Source organism: Solanum stenotomum, chromosome 4 (genome assembly GCF_019186545.1).
Source record: "Solanum stenotomum isolate F172 chromosome 4, ASM1918654v1, whole genome shotgun sequence".
In the NCBI taxonomy this organism is placed as follows: domain Eukaryota; kingdom Viridiplantae; phylum Streptophyta; class Magnoliopsida; order Solanales; family Solanaceae; genus Solanum; species Solanum stenotomum.
Window position 1 is genome coordinate 14,518,239 of NC_064285.1, and position 8,986 is coordinate 14,527,224.

The 8,986-nt window shown below is 36.9% G+C and overlaps 1 pseudogene; it reads left to right on the forward strand.

Moving 5' to 3' along the window:
* The first annotated feature begins 1,247 nt into the window (after positions 1-1,247).
* LOC125863262 (geranylgeranyl transferase type-2 subunit beta 1-like) lies at positions 1,248-7,846 on the forward strand (annotated as a pseudogene).
* Positions 7,847-8,986: the final 1,140 nt, after the last annotated feature.

Below are 8,986 nucleotides of genomic sequence, written 5' to 3' on the forward strand. Positions count from 1 at the left end.
GAGCGTCTTAACTAATCAAGTTCGATGACCTTCCTATAGCGGTGCATGGATTTTTATTTCTCGATGATTTGCCATTTAGGTTTTATGCATTGATATGATTAGGTTTCATAGATTTAGGAGCCCTTTGCTTAAGTGAAATAATGTGGGAAAAAAGAACATGGAAAGAATGTCTTTACTACTATTTTGTGGCTGATATATTGGATACCATTTCATGATTTTCAGTTGGTTTTCCATAGTTTTTTATGTAGTTTTCAAGTGTTTATTTTAGGTTTATTGACCAAAGCATAACCTATTAAGAAGCCTAGTGCACAACCTTAGTTGTTTTAGAGGATTTTCTTGTATATTTTATTTCAAAGCTACATAATATATAGGGAGAAGTATATAAGGACAGTGCAAGGATAGTGCAAGGATGTGCAATGTATTTTTCTTTCCCCTTCCTTTTGGTCCTTTGGAAATAGTTGATAACTAAACTTAATAATTAGTCGGTTCTCGAGGGGTGCGTAACACACTTTCTCCTTAGCGGAAAGGTCCGAATTCTTGAACCTTTCTTAATTCACAGGGTATTTTACAAGCTTTTAGAAACTAAAGGAATGTTATAATAGATAGCATTTTAGTTTTCCATCCTAGTAGACATTTGCACGCCCTACATTTTTTTGGTTGTAACTCTGAAAGAGCCCTTTGGATGAGTCAAATATTCTTCTGGTTTTCTCTTGGCTGCAGAACATTTTTTTAAAACTGACTTTAAAATGTACAGGAAAGATGTGTTAACATTCATTAGCACAGTGACATAAACTAAACTCTTTCTTTTTTCCATGTTTTTTGGAGTTTTAGAACTATGACAAAGTTGGATTTTCTTTCGTATTCCTATGAGCCTTTTTGGACGAGGGAATTCTATATTGAAATCATAGCTTATTTTAATCCTGCTTTGGTTTTCCTCTTTCTGTTTTCCAGATAAGAGCAAATATCTTGATGTCTTCACTACAAGAAACTTAAAGATATATAAATGTCCTTTTCTTGTTACTATGCTGTTTCATTATACTTGTAAATTTGGATATTATACCCCTTTAGGATTATTTGGTTTGGGACCTTTGGGTGAATGATAAAGAAGAAACTTAGTCATATGGTTTTGGCAATGCTGAATTACAAATTTGAGACTGGGATATTATGAAATGGAGTTCAACATTTTGTTTAGGGTTAATTCTTTTTGCTTCGACACACTTATACCTATTATCATAATCTAACTTTTGTGCCATAATAACTACAGGATGGGAGAACTGCAGGTGGAAAAGCATGTTAAGTACATTTTAGCAGTTGAAAAGGTACAATTCTTGTTCTAGCTCTACTTCTTTCTCTTTTTTTTCCCTTTCATCTTATATTGTATTTGTTATTGGCTTATTGCATTACTTGTTGACGGGTAAATTTTCTACTTATCTGCATCGGATTTTCTGGTATTCATGCGGCTGGTATCTACTTCTTACATATGACTGGCACTTCCCAAACATACAACTGGAAGACAAAATATTTCTTTACAAACAGACAAAGGTTAAATGGAATTGGGAATAATTAATTCATTGTGTTTGAAGCAGACTTCAAATGGCAGTTAGTAAGGACAACGAATGTCCAACAACTCTAGGATAAATGAATCCCCTAATATTATAGTTGTGATTGACCTGCAAATATTTTACTTTCAGTTGCAAGATGAGTAAACATAGATAAAAAATAATTGGTGGATTGTTGGCTTACTATATATATGTACATATGATATTATTTTTATTTCTAAAATGTGCTCATATAACTTTAGAGAAAAGATGACTTTGAATCTGTGGTGATGGAGCATCTGAGGTTAAATGGGGCATACTGGGGATTGACAACTCTTGATATTTTGGGAAAGCTTGATGCTGTGGATCAAGATGAAGTTATTTCATGGGTCATGCAGTGCCAACACGAAGATGGTGTGTCTTCTTGCACTTCGTTTTGTTTTGTGACAGTAAATTTTTGTACATATTTCCAACTGTACTGCAATATTCTGCCAGCTTCTGTGTTAAGGATATATATCTATATATATATATATATATATTATTATTATTTTTATTTTTTTATTTTATTTTTTCTTATTTTTCTCTTTTCCTCCCTCTTGTGGTGGGAGAGTTAACTGTTAAGTTACTTTAGATGATCTTTACGTAAAAGTTCACTTCTCCATTTGTCCAATATGCAAGTGGATTTGGTGGTAATATTGGTCATGATCCACATATGTTGTATACACTTAGTGCAATTCAAGTCTTGGCCCTATTTGATAAACTGCATGTTCTTGACTTTGATAAGGTGTCAAGCTGTATCCTTCATCACATCTTCTGGAATCTATCATTGTCCCGGAGTTCCTGGTTGCAAAGTCAGTGGAATGATCTTTCCAACGCCGCTGAGTTTGCTCGTTTCCGAGTTCGTATGAGCGAGTTATGCCCTTTGAAAGTTGGGCAGTTGGCAGGGAATCCGTCTGGAAATTGTAAAGGTATTTTGGTCTTTTCCCTAGCCTTGTCTTTGGATATATATTAAGGTGTAAGACTGATTTTTGATCAGTTTTTCCCTTTTTAAAGAGAGTAAGAGTTAGGGTTCTTGAGAGAAAGGAGAGAAAGGAGAAGAAGAAGCAAACTTCGTAAAGTTCGTCGTGGTTTTCTTCGGGGATGATCCCTATTAAGGTATGTGAGTTCATAGTGTTAGGTTGGCTCTTTCCCCCACACGCCAAGCTCGTTTAATTTCGAGAAAAGATTTAGTTGTGTTTGTTGAAATCTTGTGATGATGTTTGTTGAAGTTGTAGTTGTGTTGTGTTGAAGTTCTTGTTGGTTTGGTGTACGTTTCGGGTGGTGTTTTTGAGTTGAATCTATTGTATGTTGAGAGGTTTATGATTTTAAGTGTTTGGGGTTGGAAACTTTGATGTGTAGAAGGTTTAGAGTTGGAGAAAACTAAGGAGAAAAGTCATGTTTTCGGGGAAAAGGGCTGGGGCGTCGTGCTAGCCAGCGCGCCCCAAGAGGGACTCTGAGGTCCAGCCCTTGGGGCGCCGCCCCTACCAAAGCCCCAACCAGAGCCCTAACCAGACCTCTCTGAAGTTTGAGGTCTGGCGCTCCGCGCCTCTCAGAGCGCCAAGTTTTCTCATTCCTTCCCCACTCTTTCATACATGTTCCTAGGTGTTGTACCTATGTTTCATAGTTGTTTCCAACACTCCAAGGTACGTTTAAACGTCAAGAACTCGTCCATAACACGTGATCAAACACCTTGAATTCATGTTTCCAATTCAAGGAGAGTTAGTTTCCAAGTCAAGTGAAGTTAAGAATTGAGTTTAGAAGTTAAAAAAGTGAGTCAACGTAAGTCTTTAAAGTTGTTCAAGAGTCTTTATTGAATGTTTTAACTTCATTTTAAGGCTCAAGTTTCAAGTCAAGTAAAGAGTAAGAGTCAAGAGTTTCAAGTTGAGTAAAGAGTTTAAAGCTGAGTTCATTTCTCAAAGGTTATCAGGGAACTATGTATTCCCAAAGAAGTTTCTAAATGTTTTTACATTTGAGTAAGAAAGGGACTATGATTCCAAAAGAGCCTTTGGGCTAGTTTTCAAGAAAAAGGAACATCGATTCCAAGTGAGCCTTCGGGCAAAGTTTTGAGTAATTATCTCAAATAAAGAAAGATGTGTTTAAAACACTTATGAGCTAAGTATTTTTGGGAGTAGTCTTAAGCACCGAATTGGGGACACGAGTTCATATTAACTCAACTCTCCATAAGAACCATGCGCCAACATGGGAGTTAACGGGTCATACTTTTTAGATGAACCCGTAAGATTAAGCTAGTGGATCCACTTGGTATAGGATGGTCCTTGGGCAACGTGAGGTAAAACGTTGTATCACCACTAGGGCTCATAGTGGTGATTGTCGGTTAAAGAATCTCCCATTAAAGTTATATTACTTTTATACAAGTAAAGTTGAGTTTCTTATTGTTTTATCATTAACAAGCTAAGTTGTTTACACTATTTTACAAGCCTTATATATTGCATGTGTCGTATTGCTTTATATATTGAGTTCAGTTATTCATGAGTTGAACAGAGCCAAGGTAAGAGTTCATTCGTACTCCTTTCAAGCATAAGTTGTGGTTTAGCTTTCCAGCTCGCATACTCGTACATTCAATGTACTGATGCCAATTGGCCTGCATCTTATTATGATGCAAACACAAGTACCCAGGGCCAGCATTCGGTTCGCCGTTGATCCAGTTGAGTACTTCAGAGTCAGTGGTGAGCCTCTTTGCATTCCGGAGGACTCGGTTATTTTGTTCTCTTAAGTTTTGTTTTATTAGGATGTCGTGGGGTCTGTCCCAACATCTATCTCAGTATTTTAGAGGCTTCATAGACAGTCAATCAGTTAGTGTGGAGTCTCTCATCTATGTATATATGTAAATATTCTATTTTGAGACTCGAGTTGCCTTTTTAGCCAGATTTTATTTCAGTCAGGTTGTTTTAAAAACCTTGCATTGCATTGAGTTTTCCGCTGAGTTAAGAAAGTCAGGCCAAGGGTTCGCTTGGGGGCCAACAATGGTCTTCGAGTGCCAGCCACGTCCAGGGTGTAGTCTCGGGGCGTGACATATATGAAGTTTGTTGCACTAATAGCATTGACTGCTTTTGCCAATAACCTCGAAAATCAGTACTGGTAGATGTTTGGGTCATTTGGTGAGATTTCCCTGACACCTAAAATATGGTGACACTAATTAGAAGGCACTCATCAGTTGATTAATATTAATGTAATTGGAAGTGAGTCCATTAAACAACAATTGAGGATCTGTAACCAAGGATAAACTTGACTTTTTAGGCTAGATATTGCAGGCCTGCAAAATGAAGACAGATCCTTTTCTGGTGACATGTGGGGTGAAGTTGATACACGGTAATAGCTGCTCATTTTGCTTACTGTTCTAATATTTCAGCATGCGTCAGTGTAGTATTGACGTGTTTTATTTTCTTTAAATTTTACTTATACTTGCAGGGATTTATCTTTCATTTTAGATATTTGGAACAAAATAATAGTAATATTAGAATGTGTGACCTAAATTAAGTCTTCTTTTAGGTTTTCTTACATTGCAATCTGTTCTCTAGCATTGCTGCGCCAGTTGGATAAAATTGATGTTGGAAAAGCAGTGAAATATATTGTAAGTTGCAAGAATGTGGATGGTGGATTTGGATGCACACCTGGAGCAGAATCTCATGCAGGGCAGAGTGTGTTGAATAAAGAAATAAATGATTTTTTTTCATATTTTCTATAGTTGTACGAACCAAAACATGAACAAGAGCCCCTATGTGATTTGAGTTTTGTATTATGTTTGTTTCAGAGTTGCAAAATATTCGCAAGATTTTAACATTTCATGTTCCAGTAAATCCAGGATTCCACTCCTAAGTAATTGTGATTAGTGTCTCATAATAGCGTAGTTTCGATATCTGGATTAACAATCAAGATAAATTATCTGTTTGTAGGTCCTTCATTGGTGAAAACTGAAAACTAATGCAAACTAACTGAGAGTGCTCTGAAATAATTTTTTTTCTATTTTTCTCGTCTCCTCTCTTGCATGGTACAAACCTTAGTTGCACGGACTCTTCACTTTTGATGCCACACCCGCCTTGCATTCTCCAAAAATACACTACTTTTGGTGAATCCGACACACACCCGTTGGCACTTTTGAAGAGTCCGAGCAACATAGGAACAAACAGGGTCTGCTGGAGGACTTTGTTTCTCTTTAATAGAATACTTTATTTATCATAGCCCCATATGTTGGAAAGTTGGGGGAAGAGTGCATTTCCATCGCAAAAGATTCAATCCAGCCACAGGTTTCCCTACGGCTACCTTGTTACTACTTCACCCCAGTCGAAGATTCAATATATACAACAGTTAGTCAAAGCCATAGTATCAGTGAAAAGTTAGGAGGGAGCAAGGTTTTGGCTATATTTTTTGTTTTTAACCTCCTTGTGTTACATTTAGTTTCTATCTTTCACTAGTCTTCTTATCATGTATAAGTCATTTTCTCCTGCATTACTGTATTGCAATTGTTACTCAGCATCTTGCAGTTTTTTGTTGTGTGGGAGCTCTTGCAATAACTGGTTCTCTGCATCATGTTGATAAGGACCTCCTTAGTTGGTGGTTATGCGAAAGACAAGTCAAACCTGGAGGTCTAAATGGGCGTCCTGAGAAGCTTCCTGATGTTGGTTATTCGTGCTAAATTAAACTTCCTATTTGTATGTCACTTGAGCTTCATTGATATCCCTGTTGTTTCCTCTCAGGTCTGCTACTCTTGGTAGGTTCTCTACAGCTTAATCATGATTGACAGAGTGCACTGGATCGACAAGGAGAAACTTGCAAAATTTATTTTGGATTGTCAGGTTACATTTGCATTTGACCAGTTATTTCAGTTGAATCTTAGTCATATATATATATATATATATATCATATTTTCATGTTGCTGTATGACTCTCTCATCAACTTACAATACTTACCTTACTTTGTGAATGCAGGATACAGAGAAGGGTGGAATTTCAGATAGGCCAGATGATGCGGTTGACGTCTTCCACACTTACTTTGGAGTCGCTGGTAAAAGTTTGATGATCATGCTGAATAAATGGTTAGCGTATTTTTTTCTATAATGACATGGTGGATGTCATACTTTTGGGCATGATAACTTCATATATGATGAGAGATGGAAACTTGGAAGTCTGTTAAGAATACATGACCCTTAAATCATAAAAAATCTTTTGTTCCAATATTGTTTGTTACTTACATGTTGTAGTACATATCATTACCTTGAATAAGATTCTGAGCTAACTAGGGTGTTCATAATCAGCCATTCACATTAACTTTAGCCATGATGCCAACCTTTCTGACCACTAATGTGGTATCTTGGAATAACACTCAACATGAGTGTGTTAGCCATGATGCCAACCTTTCTGACCACTAATGTGGTATCTTGGAATAACACCCAACATGGGTGTGTTAGCCATGAACATGATTAAAGATCATTAGTTACAAACACCCCTGCCATGGCTATGTTAGCAATTCAATCAATGATGCCAACTTTCTGATGGACAAGGGGGAGGTTAGTAAAATGATGTGCAGACATGTTTGTCTCTAGAAGAAATTGCAATAATCTCCTTCTGCATCTGAGATGATTTTAGAGATACCAATTTATGTTAAAAGGCAAGTGATAAATAGGAATATTGAAATGATTTATGTTAAAAGTGGTACACCGTACACCCATAGTTGTCTACTTCATTAACTTGGTTCACTTTTTCTGAATGGTTGAAGTTGACTTTTCAGACCCGACTTTCATAACTTATTCTTTTGTATTTTCTGCATTGCAGGACTTTCACTTCTTGAATATTCAGGACTAAAACCTATAGATCCTGCTTATGCGCTGCCTGTTAGTGTTGTAAACAAAGTTATCCTTCCATGTCGTCCTTGATTCTGGTGCATAATTGTTCTTGGTATGAAATTACCTAAATGTTTGGCACTCGAAGGAAGGTGATTGGTGTTATTAGAACTGAAACATTGTTTTCGTCACCATGGCTGGAGCCATATGCTGGGCAGATTGGCTTTATCTCTTGTTCTTGTGCAACCTGTGTTCTGGCGGAAGTTTAAGAAACAGTTTAATATCTATAACATTGTTTCCATTTCCATATTTTTGCGTCTTAGGGGGGGTCTGGATTGCAGCATTCTCGTGTCTTGGGTTATATGTAATGGTGGGCTCAACACCCTGTGCTTCCTTTAGCCTCTTAACTGTAAATACACAAGAGTTTTTCTAGTCCTTGTGTGTTACACACATAAGAGTGTTGGATACATTATTTTCTCTGAAATCACATTACACAGGTGTCCTGATCTATGATTTACTAGGTCGTACTAAATTTGCTACTGTACACAGGATGCATCAAGTCATGTTGAAATGAGTAAATCAAGGAGTAATTCAAAAGTACGGACAAGTATAAGTGTAACGACCCTTAAGGTCATTTTTTGGTTTTCGCATGTTTTCCTATGTTTGATCCTCCCCTTAGCTTTGGGTTGGTATTTATGATTAGCTGGGATGGATGGTCCGATTTTTGAGATGAGCAGATGAATTTTGGAAGAGTTTTTGAGTTTTGGAAGTATGGAACTTAGGAAGTTTGATCGAAGTCAATATTTGATGTTAGCGAGATTGGATTCAGGTTTTAACTATTTTACTAAGTTCGAAGGGTATGTTGTGACTTAGGTGGATGGGTTGCAAGGGTTCCGAGGCACTCGGGAGCAATTCAAACCCTTGATTGGAAATCTTGAGTGTCTTATGTTTGGAGTTGACCATGATTAAAATATGTACAATGGAGTCAATACTCGGGTTAGAGCAGTGGGAGGAGACTTGGAGCATTTTCCAGTTGAGACGGGACTACACCGGGGATTAGTTGTTAGCCCTTTTTTATTTGTTTTGGCGATGGATGAGTTGACATGGTCTATTTAGGAGGAGGTTCCATGTTGTATGTTATTTGCAAACGTAAAACTACTAATTAATGAGATACGAAATAGTGTCAAAGCTAGATTGGAGTTCCGGAGACAAACTCTGGAGTCCAAAGGGTTCAGGTTGAGAAGTACTAAAACGAAATATTTGGAATGCGAATTCAGTGGTGTTGAATGAAGTAGGCGTAAAAGTGAGACTTGCAACATAAACTATTTCCATGATAAAAGTTTTTAAGTATCTTGAATTCGTAATCTAGGAAAGTGAGGACATCAACGATGATGTCACACGTCACATTGGAGTGACATGAATGAAATGTAGGCTTGTCTCTAAAGTCTTGTGTGATAATAAGAACCACCTAAATATATAAAGGTAAGTTCTACTAGAAATTAAAGCTCGAAATTGTAACATCCGACAATTTGAAATAGCTTTGAAGATGCTTAGGATTGGAAATTTTCATTTTTTTGGAAAGAATTTTAAAGTTTTGGAAATTTTGGCTAAG